Source organism: Fundulus heteroclitus, chromosome 17, assembly GCF_011125445.2.
Source record: "Fundulus heteroclitus isolate FHET01 chromosome 17, MU-UCD_Fhet_4.1, whole genome shotgun sequence".
Classification (NCBI taxonomy): Eukaryota; Metazoa; Chordata; class Actinopteri; order Cyprinodontiformes; family Fundulidae; genus Fundulus; species Fundulus heteroclitus.
Genome location: NC_046377.1, coordinates 14608695 through 14627266, shown reverse-complemented (window position 1 = coordinate 14627266; position 18572 = coordinate 14608695). Strand labels below are relative to the sequence as shown.

At 40.3% G+C, this 18572-nt stretch overlaps 1 long non-coding RNA gene across 1 annotated transcript; it reads right to left on the bottom strand.

The window, feature by feature from the left end:
• Positions 1-12722: 12722 nt before the first annotated feature.
• LOC110368961 lies at positions 12723-15518 on the bottom strand. The gene is made up of 3 exons (XR_002428575.2): positions 15399-15518; positions 13478-13633; positions 12723-12804 (listed from the first exon to the last, which is right to left on the bottom strand). It is a non-coding gene; the product is annotated as an uncharacterized LOC110368961 (long non-coding RNA).
• Between the last annotated feature and the right edge of the window lie 3054 nt (positions 15519-18572).

Below are 18572 nucleotides of genomic sequence, written 5' to 3'. Positions count from 1 at the left end.
GACTTCATATGAAGCCCACAGAAGAAAACAGTAGCTCCTGCAGTCACTATATGATGGTTGCATAATGACATGCTTGTCTAGGATCATAGAAACAATCTTTTATTTCTCTCTACTGGCGAGTTGGTTTTGTTTCATTTTAAACATGTAAATCAATTTAAAATAAACCTAAAAGTCTACGTATCCACTTATGATCAGAAAAAGAAAAACTGCTTGCAATTACAATTTCACATTTTGGACATAAAAATGGAAGTCTAATATCCAGATCCCCCCCCCCCCTTTACTGGTTTTTAGGGAGAACATTTTGCACAAACACCCCTCCCTGGGCTGCCACCTTACCGTGGTGGAGGGGTTTGAGTGTCCCAATGATCCTAGGAGCTATGCTGTCAGGGGCTTTAAGCCCCTAGTAGGGTCACCCAAGGCAGACAGGTCCTAGGTGAAGGACCAGACAAAGCGCAGCCCAAAATGCCCCTTATGATGAGTAAGATTATTGGACCTCGTGTTCCCTCGCCCGGACGCGGGTCACCGGGGCCCCACTCTGGAGCCAGGCCTGGAGGTGGGGCACGTTGGCGAGCGTCTGGTGGCCGGGCTTTTGCCCATGGAGCCCGGCCGGGCTCAGCCCGAAGAGGCAACATGGGTCCCCCTTCCAATGGGCTCACCACCTGTCGGAGGGGCCAAAGGGGTCGGGTGCATTGTGCAACGGGTGGCAGTAGAGGGCGGGGACCTTGGCGTTCCGATCCTCGGCTGCAAAATGGCCGTGGAACACTGGACCAGCTCTATACCCTCAGCAGGATTCTTGAGGGGGCATGGGAGTTTGCCCAACCAGTCTACATGTGTTTTGTGGATCTGGAGAAGGCATTCGACCGTGTCCCCCGGAGGATCCTGTGGGGGGTACTCCGGGAGTATGGAGTACCGGACCCTTTAATAAGGGCTGTCAGGTATCTGTACGACCGGTGTCAGAGTCTGGTCCGCATTGCCGGCAGTAAGTCGGACTCGTTTCCGGTGAGAGTTGGACTCCGCCAAGGTTGCCCTTTGTCACCGATTCTGTTCATAACTTTTATGGACAGAATTTCTAGGCGCAGCCAAGGTGTTGAGGGGATCCGTTTTGGTGGCCTTAGGATTGCGTCTCTGCTATTCGCGGATGACGTGGTCCTATTGGCTTCATCAGGGCGTGATCTACAGCTCTCACTGGAGCGGTTCGCAGCAGAGTGCGAATCGGCCGGGATGAAAATCAGTGCCTCCAAATCCGAGACCATGGTCTTGAACCGGAAAAGAGTAGAGTGCCTTCTCCGGGTTGGGGAGGATGTCCTGCCCCTAGTGGAGGAGTTCAAGTATCTTGGGGTCTTGTTCACGAATGAGGGGAAGATGGAGCGGGAGATCGACAGGCGGATTGGTGCAGCGTCTGCTGTGAAGCGGGCGCTGTACCGATCCGTTGTGAAGAGAGAGCTGAACCAAAAGGCGAAGCTCTCGAGTTACCGGTCGATCTACGTTCCTACCCTCATCTATGGTCACAAGCTTTGGGACAAAGCTCGTGATCCGAAAGAACAAGATCCCGGATACAAGCGGCTGAAATGAGTTTTCTCCGTAGTGTGTCTGGGCTCTCCCTTAGAGATAGGGTGAGGAGCTCAGTCATCCGGGGAGGACTCAGAGTAGAGCCGCTGCTCCTCCACGTCGAGAGGAGCCAGTTGAGGTGGCTCGGGCATCTGGTCAGGATGCCTCCTGGACGCCTCCCTGGTGAGGTGTTCTGGGCACGTCCCACCGGGAGGAGGCCCAGGGGAAGACCCAGGACACGCTGGAGGGACTATGTCTCCCGGCTGGCCTGGGAACGCCTTGGGATTCCTCCTGAGGAGCTGGCCCAAGTGGCTGGGGAGAGGGACGTCTGGGCCTCCCTACTGAAGCTGCTGCCCCCGCGACCCGACCCCGGATAAGCGGAAGAAGACGGACGGACATTTTGCACAAACATGCACAGATTTATAATTTATGTCACCATTAATTAGCCTGCATCATGTCAGATAAAACCTCAGTCCTTGTTAAGGTATTTTAAAATAAACTAGTACTCTGCTGGTTCATGTTTTCAAGTACCGACTATTGAAACCAGACACCATCAGTAAAAAAAATAAAATAAAGAGACCTTTTCTCATTGACATTGAAACAAACTAAATGTTACTCATATTAGAAAGAGACTTGGGGACCTTCACAAGTCTGCTTCATGGGTAACATTTTCCGATGTCTAATGGTTCATGTCATTATTCAGAGTGATAAAAGATCTCCATTTACATGGGCCGAAATGCCAGTTTCACCATTCTGAAAGAAACATGAAAACCCTAGATTACAGGTTGCAAATGCACACAGGCACAAGGACCTTTATTTTGGAGACATACCCTATGGTCTGCTGAAAATAAAATGTAAGTGTCTGGTCATAATGACCATCACTACATTAGGTGATAAAAGAGTGAAGCTTGCAAACTTAAGAACACCATCACAACTGTGAAGTATGTATCACAGAAACACCACAAGACAGGAATTTAAAATCAAACAAAATGGCATTCCAAATGGACCGTTAGACCAAGCATATACTATATTGGCAAAAGTATTCACTCACCTGTCTTGACTCATATGGATTTAAGCAACATCCCATTCTTACGTAATCCATGGGGTTCAATGTGATGTTGGTCCACTCTTTGCAGCTGTAACAGCCTAAACTCTTTTGGGAAGGCTTTATACAAGGTTCTAGAGTGTGTTTATGTGAATTTTTAACAGAGGCGCATTTGTGAGGTCAGACACTGATGTTGGACGAAAATGCCTGGCCCTTGGTCTCAGCTATAATTCATCCCAAAGGTGTTCAGTTGGTTTGATGTTAGGACTCTGTGCTGGCTAGTCAAGGTTATCCACACCAAACTCTCATCCATGTCTTTAGGGACCTTGCTTTGAGCTCCAGTGCAGTCGTGTTGGAAGAGTAAGGGGCCAACACCAAACTGCTCCCACAACGTTAGGAACATGAAATTGTTCAAAATCTCTTGGTATGCTGAATGATTCAGGTCATTTAATTTGAACTACAGGGAAAAGCTAAGCTCCTGAAAAACAACCCCACACAATATAGTCAGACAAGTACTGCTCTCCTGGTAGCCACCAAACCCATCCAACAGATTGCCAGAAGCATAAATTGTCACTCCAGTGAACACACTGCCACTGCTGTAGAATCCAGCGGCGTCATCCTTTAATTTACACTTCGCATTGTGCTTGGTAATGTATGGCTTGGATGCAGCTGCTCGGCCATGGATTGTACTCAGATTCAGCAGGTTTCTTTCTCACATTTGATCCGTTATGCGACAGGAGAACACAGCCTCTCCTACCTTTCTACTTTACTGCCATTTTTCCACTAATTTTGAGGCCTCCACATTTCAGCCAATGTTTAAGCTGTTCTACGCTGGGTTTATCGATTGAAGAAAGTTAAAATGAAGCTCCCGGGATGTTGTCATCTACCAAAATGATTGGTATTGTGGTATTTGCCATTGTAGCTTGTACTCAGCTTGTCCGACCATCGGGAAAACCCAGGCCGTTTCCGGTCAAATGTGATGTCATTTGTAAAACGTCCCATTCACTAAGACCTGCCCAAGTCAGTGTCTACCAAGTGATAAAATGTTAAGACTTGTCAGTTTTTTTTTCTTTTTTCATAAACCCTCCCTTCTTTGCATCCTCAATAACAAACTACATTGCAAGTCGGCTAATTATGAGGATAATTTTGCGGGTCACATGCATTTCTGACGGCACTTTCTGGCCTCGACCTATTTGCGGTCCATTTCTCATTCAGTGCAACATCTCCAGAAAGATTCAGAATTCCCATCTAATAATGGTACACTGTTTTATTATGCATATCACTATGAGCCTTCATTTAATTTTCAATAGTGCAGTGCTTCTGTTTATGCTGAAATGTGATAATAAATTCTACTTGCTCCAAGGGTTATGGCAAACTTAATATGAAGTGACATTTCCCTTTGCTGCGAAATCCACTGAGGTAAATTCTAAAATAGTGCTGATTCTCTTCAAAGAGTCTAGTTATAAACCAAGTTTCTCTGTTAAACCCAAAGTTAATTTCTGTGGAAATATCACTTGTGCATCTCTATTTCTGTGTGGACAACTTAATGTGGTGAATGTGTATTTTAACAAGAGTCACAACTGGCAAACTGAGCAAAATGCTGCCCACCTGCTGTTATTTGAATCGCCTAAATATATTTACTGTGCAAATAGCTGCTCAGGCTGCCCCTCTCAGGTTTCACTGTAACTGACAAAAGCTGATCGTCAGGGATCTCGTCCTAGGCGGGGATGTTAAAAATACTTATGTATGTAAAGCTAGTTAACTCACATCTGTCAGAAAATGATCAGTTTACATCAAGTATTAGAAAATCAAAACAGATCATTACTGTTGAAGAGAATATCTGCAAGAAAAAATCATGTTTTTAGTATTTTTCATTCCAATACCTGTAAAAGGACAAGGAATCCAAAAATTTTGTATACACCCTTAATTCTTGCAAGGTGTGAAGGGTGCTGGACGCTGATGCCCATCAGTGACCTATTGGTGAGTGGAGGCGTACACACTAAACAGATTTAGCATTTCATCGCAGTTCAACAAAGATCGCATACAAATAGTGGAACACAGCCTAATTATATAGAAAGAAGATGCAAAGGCCTCACAGAAACAACCTCATTGGGATGAAAACCCAGCACCTTCTTGCTGTAAGACAGCGCTGCTGACCACTACAACGTGAAGAGGAAGCCCCACGTCTAAAAGCTAAAGACTGTATTTTAGATCAGTGTATATGTGATTAATCCTTATTTAAAATCCATAAAGCATATTGATTTCTCACACAAACAAAGAAACTGACATGTTGACAAGACAACCCCCATCCCCCCACACACACACCCCTCGTTCAACTTGGGTATCTTTTGCAGCTGCAGACCTGGAATTTTGCAGTCTTAAAGTCATCCTTGACCTCCTCTGTATGCCAGGGCATTTCAGAGTTAAATCTGAGGCCATCTGACAGCTAAAGCTTGGTTGAAAATGGGTCATGCAACAGTACAATCATCCTCAAAAGCCAAGTAAACCTTTGAACAGTCTGTAAAAAGGCATCTGGTCAAAACTCAGATCTGAGTGTGATGGAAATGCTGTGGGTGAACCCCAGCTGTGCATAAACAAATTGTGACAAATTTATGGAAGTATTGTCATAAAGAACATTGGCTTAAAAGGTCGTCTGCAATGATAGTATAGATGAATAAAGTCTTAAAAGAGACAACTCCATGTTCATGATGAAGGTGGTTCTTCAAGCTACTGGATTTTGACATGAACTGTTTTTTTCCAGGACTAGGTTTTATAATTAAATATTTTTTTAAATTTAAGTCATAATCATAACTCATCTATTCATGTAGACTAGAATATATAAAAAAACAACAACTAAATAACAAAAAATCAGTAAGTATTTTACCTTCATGTAAAGTTTCATGAATGTCAGTAACATTTCCCGCTGAACTCTTACTTTAACCTGTTGACCGGTAAAGTCCAGTTAACCACAGGTTAGCTTCCAAGAACAACAAAGCTGCAGGGGAAGGAAAGTCTGTGTGTTTGTGTGTAATGAAATGTGGCAGTGCTGTCTGTTTTCTGAGAGCATTAGGAACATTGTTGGGTGGGGGTGTTTAAAGAGAGATGTGGCCTTCTATCCTCATCTTACTGCTCCCATCCACCTGTAAAGAGAGTTGTGACCTCTTAGAGGCTCCATCAGAATACATTTAATTATAGCTCCTAGCTTCTGTTCCTTATAACTCCTTAGAGTTGGTAAGGGACATTGCGAGATTCCTATGCTAAATTAGCTGCGAGAGGAAGCATACAGGCTCCTTTTCCTACCTCCTTCCTTAATGACGGCGCTATTCGGACATCACTTACGACGACCGTTGACTCGCTTACGCTTTGGCTAAAGAGTCCTTACCCAATCGAGGTATTCAGATGGAGCCAAAGAGTCTCTGGCTCCATCCGAATACCTCTAATTATAGCTCCTAGCTTCTGCTCCTTGATCTTTCCTGGGGTCAACAGTAAGAAAACAATCCTGGGTAGGAAATGAGCTTCGGACTCCTATGCCAATTTTGGACAGCCTTTAATGCCAACGTCATTATGTGACGGAAGTGCACATGGATGATGGGAGTCACATCTGGGCCTACAGCCCTCTGAAAATTAACTACCGGTAGTGGTCAGAGGGCCCAGTGACACCAATGTATGGCAGCCTCGCTTCTGTCAGTCTGACCCAGGGCAGCTGTGGCTACTAACATAGCTCACCACTGTCAGGGTGTGAATGACTGACTGCAGTATAAAAGCACTTTGGGGTCAGACAAATTAAAACGCTATACAAATACAAGGTATCTACCATGTACCATTTACAAAGTGCTCACCCACTTCTCTCCGGCCATTTTTGTTAATTTCCGTTAGGTGGGCCATGTTTACACATTACATGACTGATTGTGCAAGTACATTCTACAGAACAAGTTTTGCTTCCATTTTGGGCTGATTTATTTAAATAAACCTAATTTCCATTAATAATGTCCATACAAAACAAAGAATATATTCCAGAACTAAGTTGTAATTCATGAAAGTTTTTGAAGACAGTTGACCAAATAAAGCCTAGTAAAAACAACATACTGGGGATATTGTTTTTTTTTTTTTTTTTTTAATGGCCACACTGCTATAACTGGAATACACAAAAAGATGGTTGTTGTCGACATACAGAGCACAGTTCAAGCTGCAGGGCATGATTTAATATGATGAAGCTGATCTGTCAAATCTGACCGCCCTCAGAAAACTTGAAATGTTATCTTTTCTTGTCAAATTTTTCTCTGCAAGACAAAGCTTCAACATAAAGGATATCCTTGCTTAATCAAATCAGAGTCCTCCACGTGTACAGTGCCTTTCAAAAGTATTCGCTCCACTTGACCTTTTCCCCATTTTATCACAATCCAACCTGTAACTTAAATGTTTTAAAATCTTATTTTAAGTGATGGACCTGCACGAAAAAATGCAATAATATGTAAAGAATAAATAAAAATGGGCAAGGGAACATGTATTCACTCTTTTTATATGCAGCCTGCAAACGGTTCTGGTTATTTTTGAAGGTTCTGGTTACCTTCAAAAATCACAAAGGGAAATGAGCGTAACATGATCTGTTTTTGTGAAAGTTCCCCAGAGGCTGCAGCACCACTAAGCAAGAAGCATCACACCATGAAGACCAAGGAGCTCTCCAAACAAGTCAGGGACAAAGTTGTTAAGAAGAATAAGTCAGTGTGGGGTTAAAAAAACATGAACCAAGTTTTTTGATGAAAAGCACATGGTACCACAAGAAAATTGCAGAGAGAGGGCTGCTCACCAAAGGTAACCCTGAAGGAGCTGCAGAACACCACAGCAGAGACTGGAAGATCTGCCCATAGGACCACAATAAGCTGTATTCCATAGAGTGGCCAGAAAGAAAAGATCACATGGACTTATTCTTAACAACTTTGTCACCGACTTGTTAGAAGAGCTCCTTTACTTAGTGTTTAAAATAAGAAGGCACGTTTTGAGTTTGCCAAAAGGTCCGTGGGCAACTCCACAAATGCATGGCTGAAGGTGCTCTGGTCAGATGAGATTAAAATTGAACTTTTCAGCCACAAAGGAAAACGGTACTGCATGTCAGGAGAAAACCCAGCACATCCCATGCCCCCAAAAACAGCATCCTCACCGTGAGCTTTTTGGCCACCAAGGAAAAGCATCCTACATGAGTGGTTCCAGGTAGAGGCAAGAAAACATGAAAAATGCCAGGGGGGTGAATACTTTTGCAAGGCACTGTACTAGCTCCAGTACACATCTTCTCCACACTTGCCTTCCCCACAGGCTGTCAAGCTTAATTGATTCATTAAATCCTACTAGCCCAGTGCGTTACCGTGGCAACAAATGATTTCTAAGTTTAAACTTTAATCACCATCACCCCCGTGCAATGTCTTCTTGGCAAGATCATGGGACATGTGTTCCATCTCTACATGAGCTGACAGAGATGGATATCTTCCTCAATGGCAATTCCAAATGTGAGGGAGGAAAGATGGAACCCGTAAGAAGATGGAAAAAGCATGAAGCTAGACTTTTTATTTTTTATTTTTACAGCAATGCTCTATAGTCATTTTTAAGCCATACCGTCCATAAAAGGCATGCTTTGTCCCCTTAATTTGCTTTTATTATTAGGAAGGTAGCTTGAACAATTCAATTTTATTTATATAGCGCCAATTCATGAAACATGTCATCTCAAGGCACTTTCATGTCCACACTTTCAACGACTTTAAAATTTCAGACAGGTTGGGTCTTCAGATTTCAAGAAAATTTTTGTTTTTTTTGTTTTTTTTCCCCCCAATGTAAAGCTTAATAAACAGACATCATGGAAGTTTCCCCAATGGTGAATGAAGGACATATTTTGACTGTAACTTGACATGAATGGCATCAATTTTACAAAGCAATATTTTACAAAGAAAAAAAAAAGAAAACTGAAATTGGTAGCTGTAGATCTGTTACACAGAACAACAATCATAGGCTGATAGTGTTCATAGGACAGAAAAACCCATGTACTCTCACTCATGTGTTAAATGTAATAATTGCAGTTGAATGCACAAAAAAAAAATAGTTCCAGTTTTCTGACCAGCCTTCTTGGAAAAAGTCCTTATTCACACTTAGACAGCCTTGCATGGGCTTGTTACTAGCCAAATTGTGTTGATAGATGATGGTTTTCTTTCATAAACTTTTAACTATAAGTTGTTTATTTCTTCCCCATTTTTGTCCCATGATTAATGTTGCTACTAGTAAAAAAAAGGTGCCAATTGTGATCTGGAGGAATATCATTTTTAAACACCACCCAACTTAACAATTTCTAGGTAAGTGGGACAACGATGTATGCATGGTTGAAGATAGATATGCTTTGTTAATGCAACATAAAGCTACTGAGTGTACATACTGTACAACTGAAGAATCAAAATGGAACACGGTATAAGCAAATACATATTTATAAAAAGACTGATTGCTATTGAGGAGAAAACACCCTGATTGGGACATCCCAATTAAAAACATTGTGGTACTTCAACTTACTTCTATGGATAATTTGCCATGCAGATCCATTTATTTAGGTATCTGGAAGTTACCATTCCCTTAGAAACCAATCCAGAGGACAGAACATGATGCAGCCTTTTATAATACTGCTAAATTTTATTTGGCTTTTTTTTGGTTAAAATTCACTTTTCTTTAGAAATAGCTTTGGACAGCTGATTTTTTAAAGGGTGTTAGTTCCAACTTCTACATAACGGGGGCATGGGAATTACCATAACATCTCAACAAGATCATATCAATATATAATCTACACAATGCCCTATAACGCTCCATATAACAGTTGTACTAAGAATGCCTTTTTCCCCCAACACAACTGAACATGAACGCAACCACAGGCTGCTCAAACTCGTTCTGTCTGCTCAACAAGCACACAGGAAATAGAAATTTAAGTCAGAAAGGAAAAAAAAAAATTGGCATCCATTTTTTTTTCTACCGCAAATATATTTAGTTGCATTTCTTTCCTCTATGCCATATGGTAGTTTTAAATGCCAATTTATGAATACGAGTAAGGGTATATTGCATGTTCTTCTAGCTCCTTCTTGCTTAAGGTTTCAGAGGCTACACCTTGTTGCCTCGGTGAAAAAAAATAAATGATAGCGAGGGGGTATGATATGATGTCTCAGTCAGGACGGGGCAGCCTCTGTACCCTCTGTGCATTGACTGATCACATTACTATTCGTGAAAGACTTTCTGTCAGGAGGATAGGTTAAGGCCCGGAGAAGGTGCCTGTTTCATGACACCAAGTGATGGAAGCTGCCCCCAGGGAGGGGATCTGACGAGATTTGATGTTATAGGTTGTAGCTGTGCCTTATCCTTTCAAGCTTAGGTCTGCAAGCTTGAGGGTTCTGAGGAGCCTTAGCTGTGCTTGGGGGTGGGGGGGGGTCTTTAAAATCCTGCTAGTCTCCCAGTTCAGGGGTCACGGTCCCTGACCTGGAGGGAAGCAGTGACAACTTAAGTAGATACATTGTGGCTTTACTTCATGGTTCTTATGCTTTTCATGCTGTCATTAGGCATTACAATGTTGAGAAAAGTATTTTAGCCACGCGCTATTTGTTCTCCTTGAATAATTTACCTGAAAACATCTTCCATAATTATTAAGAACTGGGAAACATTGGCACATTTGCAGGTGTACCCCCAGGGCCATCTATTCAGCACAGTTTGACTTCTACTAATTGACTGTTCCTGATGCCTACCTCAGCTCCTGGTAGATTTCACAACCCCCGCCAACTGGTATAAACTTTGCAGAGTAGTATTTTGTTCTTTCGATGCTTGGGATACTCATTGAGGTCAACACTAGGGACAGATTTCTAACAGATTTATGCCCTTTAAAGAAAATAATGTGTTTTCCATTTACACTTAAAAAGCTACAAAACCGACTGTTGTGATGCAGACCGTGCACCACAGTGTCCATCAAATGGATAGAAATGTTGACCATTAGGAGAGAAGGATTTGTTTCACTTTGCTTTCATGCTTCAATTATTTATTTCCATTAATTCCTCACAGGAATTAACCTGAAATTTATAAATTTGCATTTTGTAGTATTTAGAGCAACCTTAGCAGAGGGCTTTGAACCGATTTTTTTCCCCCAATCGGTTCGTTCCGAACAGAAATGGAATTATAACGTTTCCGGTTATGTGTTCCACCAATAAATTGACGTTCCCGAACCGGTTAGAACAAAAAAAAAATACTGTTCCCGGAACGGTTAATTTCGTTCCTTTCGTTTGACAAATATAGCTATTGATATTGTGTTTGGAATGAGCGTTTTACTTAACGATGGATCGTAATTTATCTCTTATTTTAGATGTGTAGCTCTAGTGGAGACACCACTCTCTCTCCATTCAGTCAGCGAATGTGTGATGTGATGTCACACAGGAAGTGAACCTCAGCCGTCATGGTAACGTGCGCTAACCTGACTCCGCCAGCTGTATGTCGCTCTGCCAAGCTTCACCCACATACATCTGGGACTGGGCCTTATCAAAAATCCTTGCATATGATTGGATAAGCCACTTGTCGGTCATCTTTATCGAGGTGCTATTTCAACCACTCAAACCGAAGCCAACCCGTGACGCTGTGAGAGCGACGCAGGAAAAAAAAAAAAGATTGGACAACACGGAAGAAATAGCATCAATGTTAACGCTTGCTTCCTCGACGAGCCGCCATTGCTATCAAAACAGTCTTACGTCATGGTCGCATCTCCACTACATCACATCTATGAAACTCCAGCCCTGCGTCCTGATTGGCCAGACCATAAAATTGGTTGGAGAAATCACTTTCTATGGGCGATGTCCCAGATGTATGTAAGTGAAGCTAGGCGGAGCGACATACAGCTGACGGAGTCAGGTTAAACGTGCGAAGGAAATTAATTACTTCTTTTTTTTTTAGTTAATTAGGCAACGAAAACTTTGAGGAACGAAATAAAACCGGTATTAACCAGTTACCATTATTTTTAAATAAGTGTTCCAGTTCCAGAACATAAAAAAATAATAACGTTTCCGGTTTCATTTCTGTTCCCTGTAAAATACAAAATGTTCCCGGTTTTCGTTCCTTGAACCGTTTCAAAGCCGTGGAAATTACAGCTCCAAGACGTTTGGGCTATGTTTCCACCGTATTTGCACGTTCATTGGTTGAACTTGCCCATTTGTCTTTGCAGGAAAGCTAAAGCTCAGACTATAGGAAAAGCATCCCTGAGCAAAAACTTTCAAGTGTTGCTGAAAATTCTCAACTGAATTTAGGTCTGGCTTTCAACCGGTTGATCAGTATGCTTTTATCTAGAACACTCGACGTCAGCTCTAGTTGTTTGTTTGAAACAAAATGCCGAGCATACACTACACGATATTTTCAGTCGTGGTACTCATATACAGCTCTAACTGTACGACAAAACTGCAGGGTTTAAAAGTTCACTGCTCACGATATATGTTCTTACACTGTGCGGCCCGATGCGACCTGACTGCTCACACAGTGTGTTCAAAAACCACACGTCAGACTCAGCCCCGTAGAGAGATGGCGCTACTTGGACTCGTCTATATGGAAGCCAAATGTCAACAGTTGACGAAGAAAAAGGTGGAAGTGTCGATGCTCACTGTTAAATATGAGGCTTACTAGAACAAAACACGCTGCTTTGGAAATTCTAAGAGTTGCTCCTCCGTAGTTTGACTCCATGTCACACGTATCGCCACTATGCTTCTTTCCACTCCTATTATTTCGTTTGAGAAGACGAAAAATAATCTAATTGTTTGCGCTTACGTGCAGTACGCAGTATGTGTAGTCGGGGGAAGTCGGCTCGTAGATGGTCGTAACTCTGCTTCAACAGCAGGACGTGCTCACCATCACTCATGAGGACCGACTGATCAAACATGTTTGATTTTCAAACAACTGTCCGATTCCTGATCGGGAGGTGGTCGGGAAAGGCGAATCGCCCCTTGTTACCCTCCGTATACTACACGACACAGGATCAAGCTGAAACTCGGCCCGATCCAAAAAATTTCTCGCACGACTGAAGAATCGGCCCAAAAAGGGCAAAAACTCGCACAGTGTTTGCCCGGCTTTAGGTGAACCTTACCCACCATGTTCAGTCTTTTGCAGCAGATTTTCTATCAGGATTATTACACCCATCCTCCAATCAACTCTGACTAGTTTATCAGTCCATTCTGAAAAAAAGCATACCCACAGCATGATGCTGCCACCACTACGTTTCACGGTAAGGAAAGCGTGCTCAGCGCAATGTTTAGTGTCCACTTACTGCCATATGTAGTGTTGTCATTATGCTACTATTTATTAACTAATGCTATCTAAATTGCCTCAGACATTCACAAACCAACTGGATACAATGATTAAATTTCACATTCCTAAACTATATTGCAATCAAGTGACTTCCAAGAGTATTTGTTAGCAATAGATCTTATCATGCCACGTAAATTTTATTGTAAAAATCCCCATGATAAAATTGAGGCTGACCAGACCACCTTCATTTTTGATATTGTTAAAAATACACCAGCTATACATTTTGCTCTCACATTGCCTTTTTAAATTAAGTTGATTCCATATTTTATTGACGCTAAAGACCTATAATAATAATAATAATAATAATAATAATAATAATAATAATAATAATAATGATAATAATAATAATAATAATAATAATAATAATAATAATAACAACAACAACAACAACAACTATTCTTAATATTATTATTATTGTTTTACAAATTAACATCCATATTGTAAACCATTGTGACATGTTTAAAAAACAAGTAGGTCCAAGTAAGCTCTCAAAAAAATAGCAAAAATAACTCCTCGTAGGCCACTGCAAGGAAATCTAACCTCTGTTCAACCTGAGATGAGATGATGCAGCCGGCGACATTGTCTGATGTGGCCCCTCCAGATTCCTGTCGTTTTGATCATCCTCTCCGGTCAGCGAGTTGCTGAAGCAGAATGACAGCTGGACATTTTAATGCCTCTGCCTGACGCAAACCGCATCTTTGAAGGCAGAAGAAGAGCATAAACACATCTTTAAGAGTTAGCTATCCGACGGATCCTTTACAAACAAAAAGTGAGGACACAGAGGAGTATTTATGGAGAAAAGACACTGATGAATGTGAAGGACAACTTGGAGGGCAGAAAAAATGAGAACCAATCCAGAGGGGGATGACTGTGCTTTGATACCGTTATCACTGGGGGGGGAAAGAAGCATGCGAGAAGTTAACCTAACCTACTAAACACATGAAAGCAGTTGCAGATGTGATGCTTTGGCTGAGAAAGATGAACACACCAATCCTCCATCTATGCCTGCATATTCAACAAGTGGCGGAGGTAACATTAGCTCATATTCTAGTAGTATATACTAATATACAAATTCCAGGGTCTTAAACAAGAAGGACATGCTGGGTCAAAGGTATGCACCCTGATTAGATGCCCTAACCACCTCAGGATACTCATTTTGATGTGTAGGAGCAGAAGCTCTGCTATTAGCTTCCTCCAGAATGTCCTCACCCCTCTCATTTCAGCCGCTTGTGTCTAGAACGGCATTCTTATGGGAATAATCCATATTTTATGACTACAGATTGGAAGGTTAAAGGACTAATAGGATTTAATGATTTTTACAACTGCATTGAGTTTGTTGTTTTGTTTAACAAGGAAAATAAGGTCATTCTCATTTCTGGTTGTTAAGTATAAAAGGAACATTGTAAAGTTTGTTAGAATTAAAACTGTGATAAAGCTTTTTTCTGCTCTTTGTTAGAACACCCATTTAAAATTATAATTTAAAGTATTTCAAGTATTAGCATCATGTAAAAGTTGAGATAAAAAATGTATAAAGGCAACACTGATTACATTTATACTGTAGGTAGGGCCAGATGATTATTTAATAACAATATGTACTGATCAATAGATTTATGCTGTGATAGAAAAAAAAAAAGGTCAATAAAAAGTTCAATAGAACAGTTTTCCTTCCTTTTGCATTCCGGCCTATCATGTATGTTAATACTACTGTAATTACATCCTCCCAACCAATCACAGAAGCAGAACCAGCAACCCTCCGTCACCAAGCTCCGCCCCCTGCGCAGAGTTCAGAAAGTATGTGTTCTTTTTTAAACACTTACTAGTTTTGGTAAAAAGTTGGTTGAATAAAGGGTTGAGTTTGAATTCTGTGTTATTTTTATCTAAAAAAAACAAAACTGGTTATTAAGCAACAGCATAAAACGGCCAGGGCAGCACTTAACATTGTGTAGAATATTGAAATTTGTTTCAAAGGTTTCTCATTGAAACTATCATATGGCTTTAAATGCATGTGGAACATATTTTGAAGTCACAGCTGGTGGGGAATGTCCTACTTGGACCTATAGAGTAAGAGCTATTATCCTTTTACATTTAAATGTTTCTTATTCCAACACACCAGACTCAAATTAATGACTCGTTACCAGGCCTCTGCAGAAATAACGCAGCTGGAATAAATCAGCACTGTACAAGCATTGCAAAGTGAGCAAAAAGGAACTTTTAGGAGTTTAGCCTTTCAAAAACAGTGTAAACATTTTGCCTTTCATTTGTACTTAGATAATATATTGAGATATTGGTTTATTTATACTGTAAAACCCGTCAAAATTGATTTCACATTTAAAAGAACTGAAGAACCACTAAAAAATAAAGTTCAAGCTTATAGCCCATAATATATTTACATGAAAAAATTATCTAAAAGTTGCCGTGTACTTCCTGATATGTCATGAAGTGCATAGCTGTATCCACATACCTGGCCATGAAACATCTGAAGCTTGAAAAAGCGCCGCTGCGGCAGGAACTGGTAACAAGCCCCATCTGTTCACTCCCACACACTCCTGAGCAGAGGAACCGATGCTAATCAGCAAAACCAGCCCAACACCTGCGCCTCAGGATGTAGGGAGGCGCTGCCTCACTATAAAAGACAGCATGGCGCCACCTTCTGGCAAAAAGCTGTTACTTCACCTTACAAAAAAAAAAGCATGTGTGGATTTTTAAAAGAAATGTACCATCATGTAAAGTAATTAAGACCTTATGACAGTCTGTGTGTTTTGTTACAGATTTGAGCCTGCTGATATTTAAAATTGATTGCAACACTACTGAGTGATTCAAATGATATAAACAAACTCTTAAAACTGAAGAAGAGACCTTTCAAAATTGTATGTTTGAATTTAATTAAAAGAAAAAAAATCCAATTTCAAGTGAGAAATAGATTAGGACACTTATTCATTCCAACTTAAAATGGCCTAAACCAAACACAGACATATCCTTTGAGGTGCACATAATTAGAACGTTGGCATTTTGTGGGACATTTGCTCTGTTTTAACCTCAGATGTTTGGTTTGGCGTGCTCCTGACCGTTGAAGTCAGTGCCAACATCCCGGTGTGATCGCTGGAGCTGCCTGGGGACTTTAGAATAAAAGATTGTTGCAGGTTATGAGTCTTGTAAGTAATTTAAAGAGGAAAAAAACAACAACTTTATTTCTTTCATGATTGCCTATCAAAGTCAATGCACAGAAGAAAATGATTCATTTTTGTACTGATATTTAATATTTAGACATTGGGCAATAGCCATTTTTACAGCACGTTTTGCATAATTTATCAATACCTCCTGTGTACAATCACAAAACCATGACAGTAGATTTCTTTTTTTTTTCTTTTTACTTACATGTGAAAAACCAGACAGGTTTTACAAGCATAATCTTTGTACAGCCATCATACATCGTCAATAAATTGAACATTTCTCCATTTGTCCACCGCCACGATGACATGTTTTTTTTTTTTTTTTTTTTTTGCTCTATATCTTTCCACGCCTTCTCTCTCGTTTTAGTTTTTCTCTAATAATATCTGGACACAAAAATAGTATGAACCACCAACAGAACATGCAACATCCAGTGAAGACATTTAAATTCTCCTGCGACTAACTCGCGTTGTCACGATAAGACTTCTGTGTTAAGACTGTGGTAACCTTTTAGTGTTCTGTGTGAAGGGCTTAGTCAATCTGGGTCCCCGCGACCAGACAAAAACATCCTTTTTACAGTCTATCCACCATACACTGATAGAACGAAAATAACTTTCCCTTTATTGTGTCTGCTAAAACCTCTTTTACTCATCGATCCCCATTTTAGATATATTTATAAGTATCTATATATATATATATATATATATTTAAAAAAACTAAACTATATATTTACAATGCTGTAAAACAGGGAGATGGCGTCTGTGTTTAAATCTGCGTGTGAAAATGTGGAAATAGTTGTGAGTAACAGCAGGTTTTTGAGTGGAAACACTTAAAAGATGAGTTATGCAATAGGCCAAATGACACGCCACACACAAGCACATGAATATCAACGGGGAAAAAAAATAAACACAAACTTACAGAGAAACCTTAAAAACTACTATCAGTTCAGGTATAGTGTCCATTAATTACAATCTTTTCCAGTCTTTTGTTTTGGTAATTTCTGATATGCTGACTGTAAATAAAAAATAATCAAAGGGTAGGTGCAGGCGATAGGCATGTTCTTTTTTTTTTTTTTTTTTTTTTACATACGTCAATCTCTTTTAACTTTGAGGAAATTTCTTGACGTATCATATTATCTCTGAGTTACACGTCCTCCTGACATTGTAAACAAGCTCTACACTGTGTAAAAAAACTTTTTTTTTTTCCTCTGTACACTTGATATGTACTGTAAACAAATGCAATATAACTTAACGTGACACTGTCTCACGGGCAATAAATAAACATCTGTACAGCATTACAAAAAAAAAAAAGAAAAAAAAAATCACGAGTTGAAAAGAAAACGAGATGAAATTAAAGCAGGAACCATTTGTGGAGGATGCAGCAGTGCAAATTAAGACTCAGTGACTTACTTCCGGCAAGTTAAGATGCAGCTCCTTCCCTCTTTACAGTGGATGTTGCATAGAAATCCCTCAGATCTTAGTGTTACTACTCGTTTTGGCTGATGACGCTGAATGAACCAGTAGCACTACCTCTTAACCTCCACAAAGCAAACGTTTGTCAAGATATAACGGACATAGAGGACCGCAAAAATAACTCTGAAAATGACAGCTAAATAAACATCAACATGGCAATATTACAGCAGTTATCTCAGGACAGCGATAGTGCTTTAACATGTGTCGTTATCTCATTTTACTGCTCCGCGTTCTCACAGTAAAGACAATTTAGCAGGATGCCCGTTTTTACATTCTAAGCAGGAAAAAAGTGCAAATTACCACAAAAAGCATGCGTTCTTAAGACTGCTGGCCTTACAAACTAAAGCAAGACTGGTGTACAGTGATGTGGAAAACAGCATTTGCTCCCGCCGTACAGAATTCTTCTCTTTCTGCTTCTTTGTTACACTTTAATGTTTCAGATCATCAAAAAAAAATGGAATATATATATATATATATATATATATATATATATATATATATATATATATATATATATATATATATATATATATATATATATGTGTGTATCAATATCATGGGATTAAATGCAAAAATTAATATTCGAATGCCGATGTCATTTACTGATTCCTACCATTTGTGTAGAAACATGGAACAGAGGTGAGCCCTTCCAGTGGCCATCCTCCTAAATTTATTCCAGCTGCATATCACTGACTTGTCCAATAGGTCACAAACCCAGAACATCATCTAATGCACTGAAGGACTCATGTGGCCATGATTCAGCTATAGAGAAATGGCAAACATTTGCATTCATAGAAGAGTTCAGAGGCCAAAACCACTGGAGACCAAAAATAACACAGAGGCCATTTCACATTTCCCCAGAAAAATATTGATGATCCTCAAGACTTTTGGAAAAATATTATTTAGACTGAAAAGACAAAACTGGAACTGGATGTGTATAGCCCTGTTATGTTTGGTATAAAATTACCACAGCATTTAAGCAAAAAATAACATCA